The sequence below is a fragment of the Capricornis sumatraensis genome, chromosome 2, assembly GCF_032405125.1.
Source record: "Capricornis sumatraensis isolate serow.1 chromosome 2, serow.2, whole genome shotgun sequence".
In the NCBI taxonomy this organism is placed as follows: domain Eukaryota; kingdom Metazoa; phylum Chordata; class Mammalia; order Artiodactyla; family Bovidae; genus Capricornis; species Capricornis sumatraensis.
Window position 1 is genome coordinate 166803333 of NC_091070.1, and position 25080 is coordinate 166828412.

The window sequence follows — 25080 nt, forward strand, 5'->3', positions numbered from 1 at the left end:
TGGGGTTTAATTATTTATTTATTTTTCCTCCCAGGTATTTTGCCCTCTGAGATTCCAAGGCTCCCCACAGACCCACCGGAGAGAGTGTTTCCTAGTGTTTGGAAACCTCTCTTTTTTAAGACTCCCTTCCTGAGATGGATCTCTGTCCCTACCTCTTTTGTCTCTCTTTTTTATATTTTGTCCTACATCCTTTTGAAGACAATGGGCTGCTTTTCTTGTTGCCTGATGTCCTCTGCCAGCATTCAGAAGTTGTTCTGTGGAATTTGCTTGGTGCTCAAATGTTCTTTTGATGAATTTGTGGGGGAGAAAGTGGTCTCCCCGTCCTATTCCTCCACCATCTTAGGACCACCTCCAAGACTCTGACTTTGAAACAGACATCTTTTCTCTCATTCTAACTTGATGCAAAGAGAGGAATGGATGAGTTAGAATGTAACAATATCTATGAACTATGCTTTCCTGTTGTTGTTTATTCGCTAGGTCATGTCTGACTCTTGTGACCCCATGGACTGTACAGCACACCAGGCTCCTCTCCCCATGGGATTTCCCAGGCAAGAATACTGGAGTGGGTTGCCATTTCCTTCTCCACATTGCTAGGTGAATTCTTTAATCAATGCTTTAAGGCATGCCAGTGGTAAAGAATCCTCCTGTCAATGCAGGAGATGCAGGTTCCAACCCTGGGTCAGGAAGATCCCCTGGAAAAGGAAATGGCAACCCACTCCAGTATTCTTGCCTGGAAAATTCCCTGGACAGAGGGGCTTGGTGGGCTACAATCCATGGGGTCACAAAGAGTCGGACATGACTGAGCACAAAAGCCCATGCCCATAGAGCATGCAGTTGACTGATTCACCTTGAGTTTAGAAAATGCTACACAGTAAGGAGTATAATTGTGTCCCATTTATTGTGGATTAGATATGGTTTTTAAAAAAATAGTCATCTGATACTGGAAACTAGGTCCATTGTCAGGAGTCTAAATTTCTCTTTACTGTAAAATAAGGAAAATTCATTATTTAAATTTTCATCTTCCCTTTATCATAATAGCAATCTATATCAGCCATATTGCCTATACTAGTTCTACTTTCTTTTTCCTGGATCCCAGCCCATAGGAGTTAACTGGGTTCCCCTCAAAAAGAAGATATTCTAACAACAAAATTATCTCACCTCTGTAGAACCTCTTTTTTTAAAAGTTATAGTCAGTAATATTGCATTAACTTTGTATGGTGACTAATGGTAATGACACATGGTGGTGATCATTTTGCAATGTATACAAATATCAAATCACTATGCTGTACACCTGAAACTAATACAACACAGTATATCAATTATACCTCAATAAAAACTATTTTTAAAAGGTTAAAGAATTTTCCAATAAGTATAAAAGATACCAGCAGCTGCTCTATTTCATAAGACAATATTCTTATGACAAAACTTGGGAAACAACAACCCAGGAAACATCTACAGTGATTGTCCCTCTGAAATAAACATCTTTGTTGATGGGAAGTGAAGACACACACACATCTGTATTCAGAATTCAAACACAATTCCCAAGTGAAGTGTAAGAATTTCACTGGTTTTTATGGGAAGAAAAAAGAAAGATCTCCTAAACTTTGTAAAAATTTTATATAACAGCAACCAAATTCAACTATACAAGACTGTATCCTTCATGTGTGTTTGGGGGAACAATTAGGAAAATTAAAACTTTTTTTTTTAATAAGCTGAGTATGTTCAACAGTCCCTACCTCAAGCCTATGATCCTCCTGTCCCACTGATGCTAGCCTGCTATTTGTCTATGATGACGGTTTCTTTCCTGGTCTAGTGATTGATTTTTCCATTCTACAAAACACTTAGTCATGAATGTTATGTTTACAGGCACTGTTGCACAAGCATTCCTGTAGACCACAGGCAGCAGGGGCTGTCAGTCATGTGCCACTACCTTGAAAAAATACATATTCCTCCCTTTTATTCCCATTCTGTCTTCCAAGGGTAGCTCACAATGGAAAGATTACTTCACTGGTCTTAAAAACACACTAGAGCAATCCCACTTGCTAAAGGAACCACACCCTGCTTGTCACAAAAGAGAGAATACTAGGGAAACACAAACATGAGAAAATGATATATGTGAGCTCATCCTGTCTCCTTTTGAATGCCAGCCCCCTGAGGGCAGGAACATTTCTTCTTGGGGCGCCTTATGGAACCAAGTGTCCTCTATAGACAAATGAATTTATAAAAGAAACTGAGGATGAAACCCAAGAGGCTTTTCTTACTCTTTACTCTCCATTGTTTATTTTTTGTCTCTATGTAAAACCAAATGTTTAAAAAGGAAAGGATAAAGGAGTAAGGATAAGTGAAAGAGAAAGCTTAAAGGAGTAGTGTAGCACCTTATATACACATCTGCCAACTTCAAAGACAGCCCACAAGATGGGCACTATTACACCCATCTCAAACGAAGAACTTGAAGTTCATAAGGTGGTATGTAACTTGCCATACCATACAACTAATAGTTGGCAGAGCCACGTTTCAAGCTCTGATGAGTACCCAGAACTCAGTGTTTCTGTACTGCCAGGTAAGCGCAGAACGTTTCACAATCAGTTGAGCTAAAAGTCTGAACAAAAAAACCACACTACCATGATCCTAAAATCTGACAAAAAAAACAGTAAAGTTAAAAAATTTATCTTGGGGACTTCCCTGGTAGTCCAATAGGTAAGACTCTGTACTCCCAATGCAGAGGGCTTGGGATCAATGCCTGGTTAGGGAATTAGATTCCCCATGTCCAACTAAGAGTTTAAATGCTGCAACTAAGAAGCCCATTTAGAAAACTAAAGAAACTTAGAAAACTAAGATCATGGCATCTGTTCCCATCACTTCATAGCAAATAGATGGGGAAACAATGAAAACAGTGTCAGACTTTATTTGGGGCGGGGGGGACTCCAAAATCACTGCAGATGGTGACTGCAGCCATGAAATTAAAAGATGCTTGCTCCTTGGAAGAAAAGTTATGACCAACCCAGACAGAATATTAAAAAGCAGAGACATTACTTTGCCAACAAAGGTCTGTCTAGTCAAAGTTATGGTTTTTCCAGTAGTTATGTATGAGTTATGTAAGTATGAGTTATGTATGTATGATGTAAGAGGTGGACTATAAAGAAAGCTGAGAGCCAAAGAATTGATGCTTCTGAACTGTGATGTTAGAGAAGACTCTTGAGAGTCCCTTGGACTGCAAGGAGATCCAACCAGTCCATCCTAAAGGAAATCAGTCCCGAAAATTCATCGGAAGGACTGATGCTGAAGCTGAAGCTCCAACACTATGGCCACCTGATTCAAAGAACTGACTCATTTGAAAAGACCCTGATGTTGGGAAAGACTGAAGGCAGAAGGAGAAGGGGACAACAGAGGATGAGGTGGTTGGATGGCATCACCAACTCATAAGACATGAGTTTGAGTAGGTTCTGGGAGTTGGTGATGGACAGGGAAGCCTGCCATGCTGCAGTCCATGGGGTCACAAAGAGTTGGACATGACTGAACTGAATAGCCAAAACAGATACATGTTAAAACAACAAAAACTTATCTCCACCAGAAAGCAAGCTTAGGAAAGCATCTATAAAATTTATACTTTTAAGAAACATAACTTCATGATGAGTCCTCTGTAATAAAGTAGCTACAAAATGTTTACATAATGAGGCAACTTGTCTTATGGGATTACTACCTACAAAGGAGCTAAGAGTTGAGTACCATACTCTCAATACTTTCCTATAGCTAAGTAGCAAACTGCTACAAATTCAACGGCTTTAAAAAAAATACCACTTATATGAGGGAGGGGATATATGTATACATATAGCTGATTCACTTTGTTGTACAGCAGAAACACATTTTTTCAATTAAAAAATAATAATAATTTTTCAGAAGTACCACTTACCAGTGCATAGTTTTGTAAAAGTCCAGCATAGCATGGCTAGGTTTTCTATTTTCAGTATTACAAGGCTGTGATCAAGATGTTGGCCACCTTTTCCGGGAGCAAATTCGGTTCCAAACCCATTGTCATTGCCAGAATTCAGTTCCTTGCAGTTGTAGGACTGAAGTCCCTATTTTCTAGGTAGTGGATGCCAACCTGGGAAGACTCTGCATTTAAAGTGGCTACATGAGGTGGTTTTCAGCCTGGGGGGGAGGTGCGCGGATGCTAGCCTGGGACTCTGGACCCTAGCCCTTCTCCCCTCAAGTAAGAGTTATCCAAGCAAGCCCCCAGCGACCTCAGAGCCTTTGGCCATGGGTTCTCTGCTTGCAAATGATGCCTACCTGCAGAGCCTGGCCAGGAAGGTCTGCTCCCAGCTCAACCCAAGCCACAGACGCACAAGTCTGCTGGCAAAACTCGAGTCTCAGAAACTGTTAGGCCCCCCAAAAAGGAAGAAAGGACAGGAGAAAGCGTGGGAGGAGAAGGCTGTGGAGCCAACAACACCGGCCCCTGCAGAGAAGTCTCAGACCAGGAAGACTGCCTCAGCCACTGCAGACGGCCTGGCCCAGGAGCCAGACTCAGTCTGCCTTGAATGTCCTGCGTGAGAAGATACAGAAGTCCGCGGGCCAGGGCAGTGCCAAAGAGCTGTCTCCCCGGCTTTGAAGAAAAGATGGCGGAGAAAGCAGGAGCAGGACCCGAAGAGGAGCAAAAGGAAGGAGAGCAAAGGCGAAGGCAGCCCAGGCCTCGACGGGAACTGAGGCCACAGAGACACCCGTGCCTGGGTTGCTCTTCAATAAGGTGGAGGTGACCGAGGAGCAGCCCGCCAGCAAGAAGCAGGGCCGGAAGTAGAGCAAAAACCAAAACTCACGCCGCTGATGAGCAGGAACTACTGGCAGCGCCCGCGGGCGCCACGGGCCGGGATGTGGGACCTGGACATGGGCAAGGCCGGGGAATTCAAGGGAAAAAGCAGTAAAAAGAAGATCCGCGCGGCCAAACACCTGCTACTGGAGACCCCAAGGCGTCAGGTGCACGTGGGCAAAGCACCGTGGAGAAGATGCCACGTGGCCAGGATGGGCTGAGGTGGGGCAACGCTTAGACAAGGCCCCCAAGAAAGGCCGGATCCTGTCCTGGAGACCAGTCTGGCGTGAGGGCCAGGCAGCCAGACCCCGTCCCTCCACGACCCCAGCCCTGACCCAGGCCGAAAGTGGGCATTTGTCCTGCTTGCCTCTCCCACTTGTGTAGAGGGCTCAGGCTGCACGTGTAAAAGCACCTTCAGATCTGGGGGAGGGGTGACCCAGATCCGGCTTCCAGCCTTCTCTGGTGAGGTGGAAGGCTCCCTGAAAGTTGCGGGGTGGGGGCAGGAAGCAGTGAGGAAAGAGTGGGCATGTGGGAGGCACTTCCCTGGACCGGCTTTCCTCTCCCGTGTCCACAGGACCAGCAGCCTTTGTGACTGCTGTGTCAGTCCAAAACTCGGTTGGAAAGGACAAAAATCAACTCCTATAAGGCAGAGCTGAAGATGGAATTGACCGGTGGGTAACTGTGAGTAGGTAGGACCATCCTCAGGTGGGCCTGGAAGTGAATCATTCTATTTGCGGGCTTTCCTAGTGGCTCAGTGGTAAAGAATCCACCTGCCAATACAGGAGCCAATGCAGGAAGCCTGGTTTCCACCCCTGGGTTGGGAAGATCCCCTGGAGAAGGTAATGGCTACCCATTCCAGTATTTTTGCCTAGAGAATTCCAGGGACAGAGGAGTCTGATGGGCTACAGTCCATGGGGTCGCAAAAGAGTTGGAGCAATTTAGTGATTAAAACACAACATACAACAGAACCACATTTATCTGTAAGTTGGGTAAAAATTAAAATTTAAGACAAGCATACACATTAAAAATGTCCTAAGATAACTACTACAAGACAGAAACAATGTTACCGAACAATGAAGAAAAATGGAGTGGGATGGATGGTATCAGTCTAGAAGAGAGGAAGAGTAAAACCTAGAACTAACCGAGGATTAGTTCTCGGAGGATGCAGAGTGAGAGGGCAGAGTTAAGTCCAAGCCCACAGGCAATCAGAATGAATGCAGGATAAAACTTGGATGAATTTTATAGTATGTGGATTATATTTCAATAAAACTGTTAATTAAGAAAATAAAATGGTTATGTGATTAGGTCAGGGCCACCTGAATAATCTCTTTCCAGTCACATGCATCATATAGCATGACCTAACATGACCTAACCACAGGAGTAAAATCCATCAAACTCCCAGTCTGGGGAACTAAGCAGAGGAGGAGGTAGGAAATCTTGGAGGCTATCCTAGCACTCTGGTAGGAAGTGATATAGATTGAAAGTATATGGCACACATGATACATTGAACAAAAGAAACCAACACGGAAGAGTACATGCTGTTTGATTCCATTTTTATGAAATTCATAATAGGAAAAACTAGCCTGTGCTGCCAGAAATCAAGATAGTGGTGACCCTTATGGTCAAGGAGGGATGGAAATAATAGCACAGCGGAAGAAAGACTTACTCATTCAATAACTACACATTGAACACACCTGCCAGAGGCTAAGTTAAGGGGATTCTGTGGCAATCAAAATAAGCCTCTGTCTTCATGGAGCTTTAAAAATCTATCGGGGAAGACAGAGACCATTAGAGAAATATCTACCATAAATTGTGATAAGCATCACACTGGGGGAAGTGGGAGGTCCTCTGAAAGCATATGGCAGGGGGACCTAAATAGTTTAAGGGCTCCAAAAATGACTTTTAAATGGAGACTTGAGTTAGGCAGGCAAATAAGGGAGTAACAGTTAACATAGTGACTTTGGTTGGCTGTGAACTGATCATTACTTACCTGTAAGATGTGACTAAGAAAGGCCACGTGGTCTGCCTCTCCAACGTGGTGAGAATGGTCTCAAGGTGAATGGAAACACCAGTCCTGCTCTAAACTGCACTGGTCAAGCAACTGCCTTCTTGCTATGACATTTTGTTCTCTGGATATTCTTCCATAAAATGAACATTGACAAGATAGAGTTACTTGAAAAATAACCACCACATTAACACAGGAGCCTGAGTCCATGTGCAAAGGAATACAGCAGAATGCACAGTGGCTTCTAGCTCAGGCTCTGGAATCAGACTGCCTGAATTGTCATCCTGTCTCCACCGCAAGCCACATGACCATGGTCATTTACTGTCTGTAAGCCTCCACTTCATCAACTCTAAAGTAGGGGCAGTATTGCTACAGTGCCAAGAAATCTTTAGAGGATGGCTTTTTTAAAGAAAACAGAGGGACTATACAGATGTCTTGTGGTGGAAGAAGCATAGGTGTACAGCACAGTGCTGATAGACTGTAAATGCATTCAAGAACTCCTCTCTGGCCATGCTTTCAGACTCACCAGCCATACCTACTTGTCACAGCCCAAACACAGAGAACTCTTAAATGCTGGGCATTTGCACATCTCAGTCCTTTCTTCTGGCATGGTTTACCCACCTTTGTTTGCTTGAAGAGCTTCTTTTCATCCTTTAAGTCTCAATTCACGTGTTGCCCCATGGGGGAAGGTTATCCTGACTGCACAAGCCAGAAATGAGTGATCACTTGTCCATACTCTTACAGCACTCTGAATATCTCTAAAGTAACATATATCAGGTTATACCAAAATTGCTTATTCATACATTTATCTCCTCTTTATGAGCCTCTTGAGAGATGAGACCATACACAGAACTTGGCACATAATAGACAGCAAAAAGAGAACTGTTCTCTGAATGAATTGAATGAATGAATACTGATACCTTAAGAGGCTGTGAATTCCTGCCACCAGGTATATTTAAGCAAAGAAGAGACATTTGTTTAGCAAAAATGTGCAGAAACGATTGAAGCATTTGATACTGAACCAGCTAACTACTAAACAGGACCCTCAAGTCCTTGGGGTGAGGTGAAGAAAACTGAGAATCACAAAAGCACAGAGAAGGAGCAGATGTATATTTGGGGAACAGCAAGTGGCTCAGTTTGGGCAAAAGAGGACAGGATGGAGATAGGACTGTAGTAAAAAAAAAAAAAAAAAGGCAATACACCCCAAATGGCAAAGGAATATCATTTAATAGGGGTACAGTTTAAGAGGAGTGGGGAGACTTCCCTGGTGGTCCAGAGGTTAAGAATTCACCTGTCAATGTGGAAGACACAGGTTCAATTTCGGATTGAGCAAGATCCCACATGCCACAGGGCAATTAATTACTGAACTGAACTGAACATTTAACACCACAGCTACTCAAGCCCTTGTGCCCTAGAGCCCGCGCTCCACAAGAGATACCATTGCAATGAGAAGTCCAAGCAATGCAGTAAAGAGTGGCCCCTGCTCACTGCAATTGGAGGGAAACCATACACAGTAATGAAGACCCAGTGAAGCCTTAAATAAATAAATATTTTTTAAAAAAAGAGGAGTAGGCAAGGTAATGTATCCCTCATGGAAAGATAAAGCCTACAGGGCCTAACAAGAGCAGGCTGCAGTTCCACAGGCACAACAGAAAAAGAAATGGAGTTAACAGAATCCTATGAAAGGGAGGTGGCAGGGTGCCTTGATTTGAGTCTTGGCCTAAGTAGAGGAAAGGGATTTAGTCACAGTCAAAATCAGGGATGTACAGGAAGAGAGGGGAGGAATAAATATCCAGGCACTTCATCTCCCTCTGCTGTCACCCTCCAGCACCCTACCAGTGCCTGTCAAAGGCCACATCCAATGACAAGCCAGACAGCAAGGGAACTGGGAAGGTAACCCATAGAAGGCAGCCTCCTGAATCCCAGAGCAGGACAGAGAAAGAGAAGCAGACTAATGATTTTGGTGGGTAAAGCCAGAGGGGCCACCAGGTGATGCATTTTACCCAGTGAATAGGAAATAGCTCCACCCTATTTCTTGTTTTCTGTTCATAATGAGACTTTTTTTATTAATATTTTCCTGAAATAAAAGAGTTATGACTATCTGAGTCCTTCACTGTTTCCTGATACATAATGCAACAAAGCTTATTAGGTTGAGATTTACTTTTTTCTCCACTGTCTAATTAGAAGCTTAGCACCTCTAAGAGGATTATTTACAAATCATTATCACTGAGCACATGGAGCCTTTAAAGATTTTTGACTCTCACAAACTCCTTGCCAGACTTTTCAAAATTAAGGTGTAGATGGAAAAAATATCTGAAAAAGGAAAAGCCTGAGTCATCACATACCTAGAAGCCCTTCACCTGCTTATGGCATCATGTACATCAGCAGCAGCAGGATTCAGCAAACCCTGACAAGTCCTATTTTCAGACTGAAGGAGCAAATGATACAAGGCAGCAATAGCATGTGTGTGAGAGTATGCTCCTCCCACCCACCTGTGCTTGCACTTGCATACACACACACACACACACACACACACACACACACACACACACACTCATTCTTTCTAACCTGTCATAAAGCAATCCTCTTTTCATGATTAGAGGCTGCATTCATGTTTGACTTCTGAAAATGAATCAAGTGTTCTTGAAAGTCTTGCCTGATACCCCCACTCCACCAATACATCCACTCCCAAGGACAGCAGGAATACCAGTTGGTCAACACTTGGGCTTTTGCTTAGACTCAGGGCTGTGGTGCAGACAGTCAGATGCCCCTCTCTGGAAAACAGCAAGGCCAATAAAGGCCAATGAGGTAAGAAACCACATGTACCCTTCAAACAGTAAATAACATTGTGTGGGTTTAATAAATCATTCTGTTATGAATCCAGTACGCAGTATTTATCTTGCTACAAATATGTTTTGTTTCCTGACATCTTTTAAAAGAACAGTTTGATGACAGAGAACACTTTCTTTAATCTTCCTGATAGTTGTACCCAGATCTGTTTTTGATACTGAGAACTGCACAAATAAATTGCCCACATCATATCCTGCTGTAATCTAAATCTCTAATTTAACTATGCTGTTTTCTTGTCTTTCAAACAGACACACTGCAGCTGCCTTCCCAGTGAAGTCCAGTGCAAAGCAGGGGGAGGTGTGCCAAAGAGGCCCGAGAGATGGACATTTCCTCAGTGTAGGTAAGAGAGCAGGCTGGAGGCAGGGGAGGGCGGCTGGAGCCCTGTGGATCCACACGCTGTGACCATCATTCAGGTAACTGCTCTTTCTTCATCTTCTGAGGGGGTAGTTCTTGGCTGCTGGCTTAACTTTCAGAAAGTACCCCCCTTCTCCAAGCTTCCTGGATCAACTTCTACTTTTGCATCTTCTTTTCTTTAGCAAAAAGGAGTCACCACTGGAAAGCTCTGAGATTCAGAGGAAGCGAGTAAACAGCATTTTTATTTTTCCTTCAGTGGAATATAAGTTCTTCAAGAGAAGAAGAAGAGTACAGTCAATTCATTATATCTTATCAGTGTATTACCAATCAGAGAAGTGTAAGGTTTCTTATCGAATCAGATTCTGTCTTTGCTGAGAAAGAAGAAGATATGAGGGGTCTGGACTTTTTTGTTTTTCCAACAGAACCTTGTTTTGGTTTGGTTTTGTGTGTGTGTGTGTGTGTGTGTGTGTGTGTGTGTGTGTGTGTGTGTGTGTGTGTGTGTGTGTTTCAAGGAGACATGATTTTCCTGGCTGTGACATGTAATGCTCCATTTTACCAGACTGCATTAAGCAGTTCAGCTTATGACTATAAACAGTCTCTGGCTTTTGTCATTAGGATGAGTTGTTCAAGTGTAAGGTACTCAGAGATAATGTCCTCAAGCCATTTAAGCTAAGTTCTTTTATTCTTCATTTGAGTAAACATGTCTTGGATAACTTCTATGAGTTCTGGCATGGACAAGAGACATTAGAGTCATATTCCAAGTCGAGACGGGTGCTAATCTCCTCTTCTTACCCTACCAATTAACAATATCACAGGCTAGAGACACAGCTGGCCGGGGTCTCACCTATATGATCTATAACAGGGAAAGCTAACTGGCATTAAGGCATGTGGGAGAAACCATAAAGCACAGCATTTATACACAGTGATGCTGAACTTGGTCTGGGTTCAGTTCCCACATCTGCCACCTTTTAGGTCAAATAGGATAAACAGCTTAACCTGAGAGTAATAAATACGAAGGACATAGATGAGGACTTCAGTTCAGTTCAGTCGCTCAGTTGTGTCCAACTCTTTGCGATCCCATGAATCGCAGCACGCCAGGCCTCCCTGTCCATCACCAACTCTTGGAGTTCACCCAGACTCATGTCCATCAAGTCCGTGATGCCATCCAGCCATCTCATCCTGGGTCATCCCCTTCTCCTCCTGCCCCTAATCCCTCCCAGCATCAGAGTATTTTCCAATGAGTCAACTCTTCATGTGAGGTGGCCAAAGTACTGAAGCTTCAGCTTTAGCATCATTCCTTCCAAAGAAATCCCAGGGCTGATCTCCTTCAGAATGGACGGGTTGGATCTCCTTGCAGTCCAAGGGGCTCTCAGGAGTCTTCTCCAACACCACAGTTCAAAAGCATCAATTCTTCGGCACTCAGCCTTCTTCATAGTCCAACTCTCACATCCATACATGACCACAGGAAAAACCATAGCCTTGACTAGACGGACCTTAGTCGGCAAAGTAATGTCTCTGCTTTTGAATATGCTATCTAGGTTGGTCATAACTTTTCTTCCAAGGAGTAAGCGTCTTTTAATTTCACGGCTGCAATCACCATCTGCAGTGATTTTGGAGCCCAAAAACAAAGTCTGACACTGTTTCCACTGTTTCCCCATCTATTTCCCATGAAGTAATGGGACCAGATGCCATGATCTTCATTTTCTGAATGTTGAGCTTTAAGCCATCTTTTTCGCTCTCCTCTTTCACTTTCATCAGGAGGCTTTTTAGTTCCTCTTCACTTTCTGCCATAAGGGTGGTGTCATCTGCATATCTGAGGTGATTGATATTTCTCCCGGCAATCTTGATTCCAGCTTGTGTTTCTTCCAGTCCAGCGTTTCTCATGATGTACTCTGCATAGAAGTTAAATAAGCAGGGTGACAATATACAGCCTTGACGTACTGCTTTTCCTATTTGGAACCAGTCTGTTGTTCCATGTCCAGTTCTAACTGTTGCTTCCTGACCTGCATACAGATTTCTCAAGAGGAAGGTTAGGTGGTCTGGTATTCCCATCTCTTTCACAATTTTCCACAGTTTATTGTGATCCACACGGTCAAAGGCTTTGGCATAGTCAATAAAGCAGAAATAGATGTTTTTCTGGAACTCTCTTGCTTTTTCCATGATCCAGCAGATGTTGACAATTTGATCTCTGGTTCCTCTGCCTTTTCGAAAACCAGCTTGAACATCAGGGAGTTCACGGTTCACGTATTGCTGAAGCCTGGCTTGGAGAATTTTGAGCATTACTTTACTAGCATGTGAGATGAGTGCAATAGCATGTGGTAAATACTATACTAAATGTTAATAATTTTTAGGACCCTGGCTTTAACCAGGCTCGGTCACCATCAAGAGAAATGATTAGGGGTCAAGGGCTAGCCTTCCTCCTACTGAAGTGGCCGAGTCATCCCCTACCTTTTTCACCAGGTCCAGCAGTGCCACCGCAGTGACATGAATGTCCTTCTCCACTGTCCTCCCCAGCCTCTCAGTGCTGTCCCACCACTCTCCTGGGCTGACCCTGTTGCTCTCACAAATATAAGGAAAGATTCTCTCTCCACCTATTGTTACATCTCTATCAGATTGCTGAATGTGACCCTGCTGTCCTTTTTTAGTAAATCTCCTATAAAGGGTAGTTTCACCTTTTTAGTCTCCTGTAGGACAGTCTTTCAAATAACATGATAAAAGTTACCCCCTGAGTTGTCAGAAAACATTTGGGTGACAACTCCAATAACCTATTCAAAAAGTTCCTTCCCAGTGATTATAAAGTACTGTTCCAAGCAAGGAGTTAAATCATCTTAGTCTGTGCCTATATGTCAGTATCATTACACTTTATGTTTGCTGCTCCACAGCAATACACACACACACACACACACACACACACACAAAAGCATGTTTGGTGCATGCTGAGGCTCTTGATATTATAGATTGGTTGGTATTATATATTAGCCCCTTTCTAAGGCTATATATTAGGTTTCCTCAACTCTTTTTCTTTCCTGATGTTTCCATGTTAGTGTTTCTTAAACTGTGGTCAAGGACCATTGACATCAAAGTCATCTGACTTATTAAAAACAATTTCCCCACATCAGCTGAGCCAGGGTCTCTTGGAGGAAGACTCAAATGCTTGAAGTTCCACAAGCTGTTCCTTCTATGCACTCTAAATAAAGTTTGAGAACTTCTGTTCTACATCATTTTGAAATACACATTGTTTTGAAACAAGCATTATGTATCTATCTGACCAGTTACACTCTTAACATAAAACTTTGTATTCCATCCTTTGATATTTAAAATATGCTCTTGCTATCGCAAGGGTAAAAAACATCTGCAAGGCAGGACAGCCACTGGTCTCAGGAAAAATGAAATCAAGTCAGTTTGCTTCCTTTATGATAAAAGGATTGGCATAAATATAAAACAAAGCCTGTAATAGGAAGTCCCAACAGCCTAGGGGTAGCCTAGTTGTTGGTGGATGAGCTTTTCAGTCAGTGAGATTAGGGTTTAAATTCCAGGAAGGATACTAACTAGCTGTGTGACCTTTACTTTTCTTAATCAGTCTGTTTTGGTTTTCTCACCTGTAAAATTTTAGATAATAATACTGACCTCATAGATTTGTTGTAAGAATGAAGTGAGAAAAAGGTAGATAAGGCACTTGGTATAGTACATAATAAGCATGTTAGAACAGTTATCATTTCCAAATGAGAATTATTCCTGATGGATTCTGAAATAAAGCAGACAGCTCTCATCTGAATAAAATCTTCAAGATGGTTAGTGAACTACTGGCCAGATGCTATCTTTCCTCTTTTCCAGATATCTAGAAACCTCAAAAGTGACTTTTGCAAAGCACCAAAGAGCAGGACAAACAAGGAAAAAGAGTCAGATATTCTACCAGACTAGTCCAGCCCTAGAGAAGAATCTAGGGAAAGCATGGCAAAACCAGTGTATAAGATGAAGCTTTCAAAGGTGGGGCAGATTCACTCAACAAAATAGTTCTAGGACACGTGTCAGGCGCAGTTCCAAGCTGAGAATACAGCATAGAACAAAACAAACAAAAGCTTTTCCCCTGTGGGGTTCATACTCTAGTGCAGGGAAGCACACAACAACTCAATTAATAAAATGTACAATATGTCTGATAGTGAAATGTGCTTTGGGAAAAATCAAGCAAAAAATAGGAAGAGGGACTTCCTTAAGAAGCAAGTGGTTAGGACTCTGCACTTGCACTGCTGAGGGAGAGCTAAGATCCCACAAGCCTCACAGTGTGGCCAAAATAAAATAAATGTGGCGCTACGAAAAATAGGGATAAGCACAATCAGGGTAGGTAATAGTTAGTCATGGTAAAGCAGAAACACCTATGCATTACCCCCTCAGTGTCATCTCCCTTTGCCCTAAATCCACACGTGAAAGGTGACCACTTCATTAATTAATACTCAGCAACTATTTTCTGAAGAAAGGATATGCCTCAAGAGGAAACCAAAATCTTTGAAAATAAAGCAACCTTTACACACCTGTTTCAACTGGGTAGAATTAGTATCTGGCACATTTAAACACTCAATAAATCATTGTTGCAGAAATCAGTAGCTCAGCAAATAAATGGAAGGATTACCACCTTTCAGGAAGGATGATTCCAGCTCCATCCACAGAGCCAGGCTGCTCTCTGTAATGATCACAACCTCCATAATAAACAACAAAAACATGAGCCTGATTGCTCACTAATCCTTGGTATTCTCCCAAGCACTTTATATGGATTATCTCATTGGAACCTTTCAACAATACTGGAGATTCAGGGGAGGAATTGCCCAGTACAGGCCTGTGGATACCATCTCTGTTGAGTAGTGTCCTTCCTGTTGAGAAGTGCAAATCCTTCTTAGTCAATAAGTCAGGTCCTAAGTAGACTTCAGAGCAATGATTATGATTATCAATCAATAAAGATTATCAAATTATCAAGCACAGGTATTCCCATTTTCCAACCCAGCTGCCAGTGTCTTCTCAGCAAATCACTGTTTCTGACAACCATCCAGTCCAGGCTAGAACTTTTTAATGTCTTTTCTCTTTCAGTCATTCTACTGGTGTTATTCAGCACTCACTATATACAAAGCTTGAGATGCAGTCAGAGGTCCCTGCCCTCCAGGAATCTACAATCAGATCCTGAAAGAAGGCGCAACCCCATAGAGCAGTGGTCCCCAACCTCCGGGATCTAATGCCTGAAGATGTGAGGTGGAGCTGATGTAATAGTAATAGAAATAAAGTACACAATAAATGTAACGCACTGAATCACCCCAAAACCATCACCCCCACCTGCAGTCAGAGGAAACCAGTTCCTGGTATCAAAAAAACTGGGGGCCACTGCTTTAGTAGAATGAAACAAAGCAAAGCAATGTGTTTGCCCTGGGGTGCACACAACAGGTGTAAGAGGGGACTGAAGACTTTGATTTATACCTTCGGAGGCTAATTCTGATTTCTGGCATGGAGAACCATTGGAAGAAGCAAGGACAGAGATAACTGTGAGTCAGAAAGGGTGGTCACATGCCTCAGAGAGACAAGCGAGGTGTGCTTTGGCTACACCAAAGACCCAAAACAGGGCCGCAGATGAGCACATGGGCAGCTTCTTTCTGAGGAAAGCCAGTCACTGACAAGGCCAGAAGAGTCTGTGCCTGCCCTGCTGGACCCCACTGTGAAGATTTAAAGCTGAAAATCCGTGCTGAATTACAGGTCACAGCGACCAAACACCCAAACCATAATTAAGAAAGGGAGAATTGGATTTACCAGGAAAAACAAATTGCCTACGAATGTAGTGCTGTAAGCAGTTCTGGGAACAAACAGTGCCCAGTTTATTTTTTTCCAGTGTTTTAAAAGGAAAGAGACAACAATTAGGGAGGAAGTAGAGGTAACAGTGCAGAGGCACAGAGGAGCAGGTCTAAAAGGAGGGGCCTTAGGACCCTGCGCCACACGTGGTCCAAGTTGGATGCCAATCTAGCTCTCTTGCTTCTCTGCTTAAACCCACCAGAAGCCTCCCACTCTCCTTTAAACAGAGCCCCAACTCCTTCACCTGACCCTTCCTTCACCAACTCCTTCAAAGACTTGCAAAACGTAGTGCTTCCCTTGGCTTTATCTCACCATTTCCCTCTTCCCTTCATCTATTCTGAACTGCCCTCAAGTCTTCCCAGGTGTTTCAAACCCGACTTCCATTAGGTCATCACATGGAACACTTTTCCCCTGTCCATCTTCATCTGACTGCCACCTACTTATTCTTCAGAGCTCAGCTTAAATACCATTTACACAAAAAAGCTTTCCTTACCCTGGTTGAGGTTAGGTCCCTTTGCTCTGTTCGCATAATCCCCAATATTTCCTCTCTCATAATATGCATCAACTTTGTAATCATTATTGATTATGAGTCTTTGCTACTAAATAGTAAACTTCATGAGTGCAGAGATTATTGCAAGTACCATAAAACACCCATTAAATTAATCAATAGATTAATTGAAGCAAAATTTATTAGGGGACTTTAGGTCCTTCTTTCTCCCTGAATTGTAAATTCCAAGGGAAAAACAAAAACAAAAACAAAAACACAACATTAAGCAACATCTCAAAGGAGAAGAGAAAGGATAGTTCTTGCCTGTGGTGGCCAAGCAGCTTAGCTTTATGATCACGCATACCTTTCTTCATTAGCATGTGCCCCCTATCCAGAAAAGTAATTTTATAAAATAATTTTACCCCCTTCCCAGTCCAGGAAATATTATCTTTCCTTTTAATTTATTCTCACTTCATTCATTCAACATTTATAAAGCAACTTCAGTGTGCAAAGCACTGACTCTTCCTACATTTTTGTTGTTTTCAAATTTTCACAGGTAGCGATTTAGGAGTTGGCTATAATAAAAATTCAGAAATAAGCAAGACCTTAATTTCAGGGGGTAAAAAGCTTAATAGTCAGAAATACATTTAGTATTGAGTTGTTGGCAACAGAAAAACTAGTGTGAATTGGCTTAAATCCATGACTTCATTGGCTCACAAGTCTTTTAAAGGCCAGAAGTTTTAGGCAGGTTTTTTCTCCAGAACTTCCCAGAGTCCCTAGGCTTTGGCTCCTTTATGATTCTCTGGGCCCTACCCTCTGAATGACAGCTTGCCCTTCTCAGCTTCCCTTGTAGTAGCAGTTATTCCAACATCTCACCTCTTCCACCTTGCCGAAAGAAAAGGAGCTCTTCACCCATTTCCCACAAATGAAAAATGGAAGCCTGCTTCCCAGGAGCCTCCAGCAAACAGGGGAATTTCCTCTCCATCACTGTCTTGAATCTGGCCATAAGCCCATCCTGGAACCAATTGCCTCACCCAGGGAATGAGATACACTGGTTGGTTTCAGCCCTACAGGATCTACCAAATATGGTGTCCATTCCACACCAGGTGTGTACCTGAGCAAAGGAAAACATATCCCTAAAGGGAAAAAAATTTGAAGACTGTTAGAGAAATGAAGACAGACATTGATGAAGCAGTCAACAGGTGTTCATTACACAGGTATGTGGTCGGGCCACCCAAGATGGCTGTTCTCTTACTCTCTGTACATCCCCTGATCAACCAGTACCTGCTTCACCTATACCCTACTCACCTGATTGACCTTCCCTCTTAATCATAGAGCCTAATAGGTAACTGCCTATGTGCTTGCCCCCTACCCTGGTTGCTGATTTCCTTGGTAACTGAGAAACCAACCTGACAACTGGTAGCCTCCTTCTCCCCCTAGTAGTGAAGACTGCTGCTATGTCCTGCCTGCCATCCGCTGTACATGGTGGGATATTCCTTCAGAACCTTTTGCTTCAGACGCATAAGATCCCGTGTCCAATAAACCATTGATGTCTCTGCTGTTGTTCTGAGTTCTTTCCTAGGTCTCACAGCCAGGGAATTACAAGGTTTACAGAGTTTTCTGGAGAGCAATCCAGTTTCTCTATATAATGCTCAGAAGCTCAGAAATGTGTGACCCTTTGCAACCCCATGGACTGTAGCCTGGCAGTCTCCTCTGTCCATGGGATTTTCTGGGCAAGAATGCTGGAGTGGGTAGCCATTTCCTTCCCCACCCAGGGATCGAACCTAGATCTCCTGCATTGCAGGCATATTCTTTACCAACTGAGCCACCAGGGAAGCCAGGTTCTCCACCTCACGTAAAGAAATATGTCATCACTGCTGGGTAGCTTATAGAATCCTTGATTCTTAGGATTAAAAGGAATTATACATAGAGTCCAATCTAACCCTTCCTGTTATAGTAATGAAGGCTGGGAAGATTGAAATAATTTGCCCCCAAGTTACACAATTTAGTGAGCACCATCAAAAAGAACATAACTCAGATGTTTTTATTTTTGTTCTAACATTCTTCTTGAGTGTCATTACAACACAACAAAATCATACCATATGATAAGTCATTTCTGTTATTCTATAAACATTGAGTTTATTGGCAGAGAATATTTTTTGTTGGGTTTGTGTAAGGGTAGGTAGGAAAGAGTGAAAGAATGGAAAAACAGAACAGTTTTGATGTCTTTTTAATTTTAATTCACACAAATTTCTAACACATTTATTGACTGAGAAAATATGACGCTAGGACTTTGATAATAAGAATCTACATGGTAAGACTTCTAAGTCCTGATCCCAGGGCTGAACACCATTTGGTGAAAAGACAAATTCCGGGCTCTGCTGTCAACAATTGGTGTGTTTGAGACCTACCAAATAATGCACATTTATAATGCTTTTGATCTGAGGAAGAACTTTTCAGAGTAGAGAAAAAGTTCATGTTAGTCAATAGATAAACATCACAGAGCCACCTGTGAACTTTCCTCCAGGTCACAGAATTGCATTGCATTTTCAGGGCAGACCAGCTAGCAATGGCCAGCTGTGGGTGAGGGAAGAATAGACAAGAGACAACCAAAAATACCCTCCCTGAGCCTGGAGAATCTCTTCAGTAGTATTCACACACCCTCTGGATATGGAGAACCTACTCAAAGGCAAAGAGTTTATTCAGGTGGTACTTATCTTAAACCCTTATTTATCACTAGTATCTCTGCAGCAATTAGTTGTTGGTTTTTTGATTGGAGGATAATTGCTTTACAACTACAACAACATGAATCAGCCATAAATACATTACACATGTATCCCCTCCCTCTTGAATCTCCCTCCAAACCCCTGCCCCCATCCCACCACTCTAGGTCATCACAGAGAAATGGGTTGAGCTCCCTGTGTTACACCGCATCTCCCCACTACCTATCTGTTTTACATACGGTAATGTATATATTTCAATGCCACTCTCTCAATTCGTCCCACCCTCTCCTTCCCCAGGTGTGTCTGCAAGTCCTTTCTCTACATCTGCATCTCTTTTCCTGCCCTGAAGATAGGTTCATCAGTATGCTTTTTCTAGATTCCACACAAATGCATTAATATACAATATTTTTCTCTTTCTGGCACACTCCACTCTGTATAACAGGCTCTGGGTTCATCCACCTCAGTTCAACTGACTCAGATTCATTCCTGAGTAATATTCTATTGCATATATGTATGTCAACTACAAGTTGGCACTAGCCGAGGGCATTTGCCATCTGCTTCTGCGGAGATTGAATCCTATGCTGCTGCAGCTGTTGACCTTTATCACCCCTAAAAAGAATTCAGTATCCTCTATAACACTACATTTGGTCCTTTCTTATCTCTTAGTCTCTTCCAGCATAAGGACTATATTTTACTCACAATTGCATTTTCATCCATTGCACAGAGTACATGCCAAATTAATGTTTAGTGAGTTGGATTGAACTGAGTCATATGATGTCTGTCTTGCCTTCAAAGCAGATTCAAATCACACTTTTCTTCCAGAATATGTCCTAAACTATCCTAACTGTAGGTTCAGTCTATGTCTTGAGTCAACATAGTTGCTTCCTCTATCCAACTCCAAAACTTCAAGTGCAGCCCCACCTCAACTCCCAGGACCATGTATAAACTGAGCCAGGAGACCTTTGAGTAACTAGTCCATATTCCAGAGCTCAGCATTAAATCACCCTTGCCACTAGTCCAATCATCCATTTATTTGTTTCTTTAATAAACATTTAAAAGTCAACTTGGTGCCAGGCCTTACGCTGTTATTGTTGTTTAATCCCAAAGTCACATCTGACTCTTTGGTGACACCATGAACTTTAACCTGCCAGGCTCCTCTGTCCATGGGATTTCCCAGGCAAGCATACTGGAGTGGATTGCCATTTTCTTCTCCAGGGGATCTTCCCAACCCACAGATGGAACCTGCATCTCCTGAACTGCAGGCAGATTATTCACCACTGAGCCACCTGGGAAGCCCAGGCCCAATATTAAGAGCAGAAGAAATAAAGATGAAGATGTTATGAGCTGGGCCCTCAGGGAGCCCACAGCTAGTTGGTTGAGGGGCAGGGGGGACATTAAACAGATACCCCTGTTGCAGATCCTCTATCATATTTTGCCTAATCTCCAGTCTCTGTGCTCTATTTCTTTTTCTTGGTATTCTCTGTCTTCATTCTTGTTCCAGAAACCCCAACTCTCCAGACTGGAAATTGAAATCCTACTTGCAATCCTACCGTCAGGACAAAAGACTTGCGCACAGTCTTCTTTTCCATATAGCCAGCCCTTCTGCAACCACTTTTCACTGAGTGAGAAAAGTCTGACTTCTTCACAGGGTCCTGATTCTTTGTTTCAGGACTCTCTGACCTGGCTCTCAAGTCTGGCATCTAATATGAATTATCCAGTCCTTTTAGGATTACAGTACATAATTCTCTGTGTATCTTATTTAGAATGGATATCCTCAGGATCCATTCCCCCAGATGTTCTAGTTGTCTGTATTTATTACAAGCCTCCCAGGCAATTTTAAAACAGATGGTCCAGAGACTTTGAGAAGCATTGTCGTAAGATTCACATATTCATTTAAATTTTAGAATTATTTACACTGTCTCTATCTCACCCCACCATCACAATTTGGACCCTGCAAACCTTCAAGGACTGGGATAATTCCCCAATTCTTCTGCCAAAGGAAGTGGAATTCAGTCAGCAGAAGACTTACTGTGCATGACTATGTTCTTTGACTTATGAATATTATCTTCCCCAAAGTCCCCATCACTGGGCACTGCCTACCTATTGGGACAGCTTAGATGCTTTATCTTGACCTCCTGGCCAGTTACATGCTTGAACTCTGATCTATTTCCATTACCCCTGAAACACCATGTTTTGTCCATCAATACCTGAAAGTCAGTCAATCTCTCACCTCTCTATCTGCTGTCATTAGCTAGCCAGGTTTGGCTCCAGATTCCAGAATTCCCCACCTAGTCTATGCAAGTGATAATTATTGACTGTCTGGGTAAGTTCTCAGAAATCCCAGGCCATGGTCATATTTTCTGTATTAGAAATCCCATACTCTTTGAGGAAGACTCAGACACTGCTATAGCGGAGCCCTGTGCCACCCACTCCTGCTCCTGCCTCCCCAGTGTTGGCTCTCACTGAGGAACAAGTCGGTCAGGAAACCACACCACAGCCATGCCCTTTAAAGACACCAGTAATACTCCGCTGGAGCCAAAGGTGGAGGATCACCCTCACCAGCCGCAATGTGAAGTCTCTAAAGAAGGTATGTGCTGACTTGATGGGCGGTAGGAAGGAAAAGAATCTGAAAGTGAAAGGACCTGATCAGACTCTGAGGCCTGCCAAGACTGAGAGTAACTACAAGGAAAACTCCTTGAGGTGAAGGTTCTAAGACTTGGGATCAATTACAGATGAGAATCCACAAGCGACTCCTTGACCTACACAGTCCTTCTGAGATTGTCAAGCAGATCACGTCCATCAGTAATGAGCCAGGAGTCAAGGTGGAAGTCACCACTGCTGATGCCTAAGTCAAGCTTTTAAATAAACTGATAATCAGTTGTTAAAAAGCGAAAAGAAATCCCATAGCACCAATTGTCTGCATCACTCATTTCACCTGTTATGCCTAGATCTGTTACCAACATCCTATCTCACCACCAAGATTATAAATTAATATTACTGAGTATTCGTGGGTTAAATAATCACATGGGCCCTAACTATGGAAGACACAACATAAGACATTTATAATAAAAGTAAAGGACCAGAGGAACTTACATTACCAGAAAAGTCAGGCTTAGAAGAGATGCTGGAGTTCACATTGAGTTCCCAGGGAAAAAGTGATTTTTAACCATCATAGTAACATTTTCCATTCATTGAAGACCAATCATGTGTACCAGGCACTGTACTAGATATATTAAATGTCATTCTTCTAATCCTTACAACTATCCTTTGAAGAAACCTTTGATGCTCAAGGAAGTCCACAAACTTTCCCATGATGACACAGCCAGAAAGTAAAGGAGTTGAGATAATTTACGTTGACTCCAAAGCCCATGGTATGCCTGCACGCATGTGTGCTAAGTCGCCTCAGCCATGTCCGACTTTGCGATCCTACAGACTGTAGCCTGCCAGTCTCCTCTGTCCATGGGATTCTGCAGGCAAGAATACTGGAGTGGGTTGCCACCCCCTCTTCCATGGTATGTCTACTACACTACAAACCAAGGAAATAATTATCACCAACTCCTCAATTTTACCAGAGCTATTGCTAGAGCACATTATTCCTGTAAGACTCTAATATCACTTGAAATTTTTCAATGAGTTCAAAAGATTGTAAGAAACTTTTCCGGAATAGTCAGGGAATAGTGTATAGGTGGGAATACAGAGCATTAAGGGAAAATGTCCTGCCCAACAACTGTGTTCATTCCTCCATTCAACTCAGTGGTACTAAACATTAAGCCAAATGAACTCTGGGCATTTTAATATTGTTTTCTCTTTGGGGAATCTAACTTCTCCTTAATAGGACAGGAAAAAATCCCACCTAGCTGACTGCTGCTTGGTGCCTCATTCTAGTAAGGCTTTATGGCTGAGCTTCTGTAGTTTGTGCCTGCTTGGAAGATCCTCTGGCCCCTTTCCTAATTGTAAAGGCTGTCCCCAGCAGGAACACTGGATTACTAGCCCTAGTTAAAGAGCACTTAGAGCCATGCTGGTCAAAATATTTGCATGACTTCCAGGCAACTGCAATAGAGGCCAAGAATTAATTAACTGATGCCAGTGGGAGTTGAGAGCTTGGGATAGGGGCACTGCAAAGCCTGGGAGCATCTGCCTCACACCGCAAAGCTCACATTCCCAGCACTCCAGCTGCTGTGAGGAGCAGTGCTGAGAGCATTACATTGAAGGAGTTCCAAGCCCAGGTCTGGGTCCATGGGACCTTGAGTCTTGCTGATCTTTCTGAGGCTAATTCCTCATCTGTAAATAAGAAGAGTAATCCCTGCACTACTCATTGCAGAAAATTTTGTGAGGCTCAGATGAGGTATCTGTATGTGAAACCTCCATAAAGACTGTCACTGGAGTAAATGCCTCCCTCGAGTGCTCCCAGAACAATCTGTGCTTCCCCAACAAGCACTCGCTGTATTTCACAGTTATTACTTCTTTGTCTTGTCTTTCTCTTATATTTTGTACAATTCCATCAGGACAGGGATGGTATCGATGTTGCTCAACACTGGCTCCTAGAATCTACCACAGTGCAGACTGCTTGGTTGTTGCTCAAGAAATACCTGTGGTGAGATGAATGAATCGTGCACAATGAATAATTGTAGCCCTGTGTAGTGTTCTTTATTTTGTGGAAGCTTCATGGCACATGGTAAAACAAATCCCATGTTGCCATCACTGTCAGCTACAGGCAACTTTTTTTTTTCACTTTATAGCTGTTGTTTCGTACACAGAAGCAGTCCTCAAGAAGTGTACAGTCCAAAGAGAATAATACATGTAGAAATGAAAAATCAAATAAAAACAAACACAGTAAATGCCATTTCTAATAGGTTCTCACTTTCAATTCAACTTTTTCAAAGAACTAACCTCTGGGGTAATTCCAAACATCTTGAAATTACAAGTTTCTCTAGGAATAAAACTACCATATGACCCAGCAATCTCATTATTAAGCACATACCCTGAGGAAACCAAAACTGAAAAAGATATATGTACCCCAATGTTCAGGCTTCCCTTGTGGCTCAGCTGGTAAAAAATCCGCCTGCAATGCAGGAGACCTGGGTCTGATCCCTGGGTTGGGAAGATCCCATGGAGAAGGGAAAGGCTATCCACTCCAGTATTTGGGCCTACGGAAGTCCAGGACTGTACAGGCACAACTGAGTGACTTTCACTTTCATCCCAATGCTCACTGAAGCACTATTTACAATAGCTAGGATGTAGAAGCAACCTAGATGTCCATCGACAAATGAATGGATAAAGAAGCTGTGGTGCATATATACAATGGAATATTACTCACCATGAAACGGAATGCATTTGAGTTGGTTCTAATGAGGTGGATGGATATAGAGACTGTCATACAGAGTGAAGTCAAAAAGAGAAAAGCAAATATCACATATTAGTACATATATATGGAATCTAGAAAGATTATACTGATGAACCTATTTGAAGGGCAGCAGTGGAGACACAGACATAGAGAACAGACTTATGGACAGTGGTGGCGGGAGGATGGAAACATACACACTACCGTATGTAAAATAGATAGCCAGTGGGAATTTGCTGTATGTCTCAAGGAAATCAAACTGGGGCTCTGTGACAGTCTAGAGGGGTGGGAAGGAGTGGGAGATGAGAAGAAGGTTCAAGAGGGAGGGAACATACATATACCTATGGCTGATTCATATTGCTGTACTGCAGAAATCAACACAATATTGACAATTATCCCTCAATTAAAAATAAATAAATGTTTTAAAGATTTTTTTTTTACTACAAGTTTTTATATTTAAAGACCATAGACTGCTTCGTGTGCCCAGATGGAGTATTTTAAGTATAAATTCAATTGTGTAGAAATCCCAGATATTTTTGTGGAGGAGTGACTATTTTCTGAAAGCACTAATCACCAGAAGTAAACATGTGAGGGAAGGTGAGGAGGAGTGGGGCAGAAGTGTGTCAGAGGATGTTTCTGTAGATCCCAGTGAAACCTTTTTGGAGGTAAATATCCAAAGACTCAAAACACAAA

At 42.6% G+C, this 25080-nt stretch overlaps 2 pseudogenes; both read left to right on the forward strand.

Annotated features, from left to right (window-relative positions):
* The first annotated feature begins 4257 nt into the window (after window positions 1–4257).
* LOC138072303 (surfeit locus protein 6 pseudogene) lies at window positions 4258–4792 on the forward strand (annotated as a pseudogene).
* Window positions 4793–21545: 16753 nt separating this feature from the next.
* On the forward strand, window positions 21546–21895 carry LOC138072134 (small ribosomal subunit protein uS10-like; annotated as a pseudogene).
* Window positions 21896–25080: the final 3185 nt, after the last annotated feature.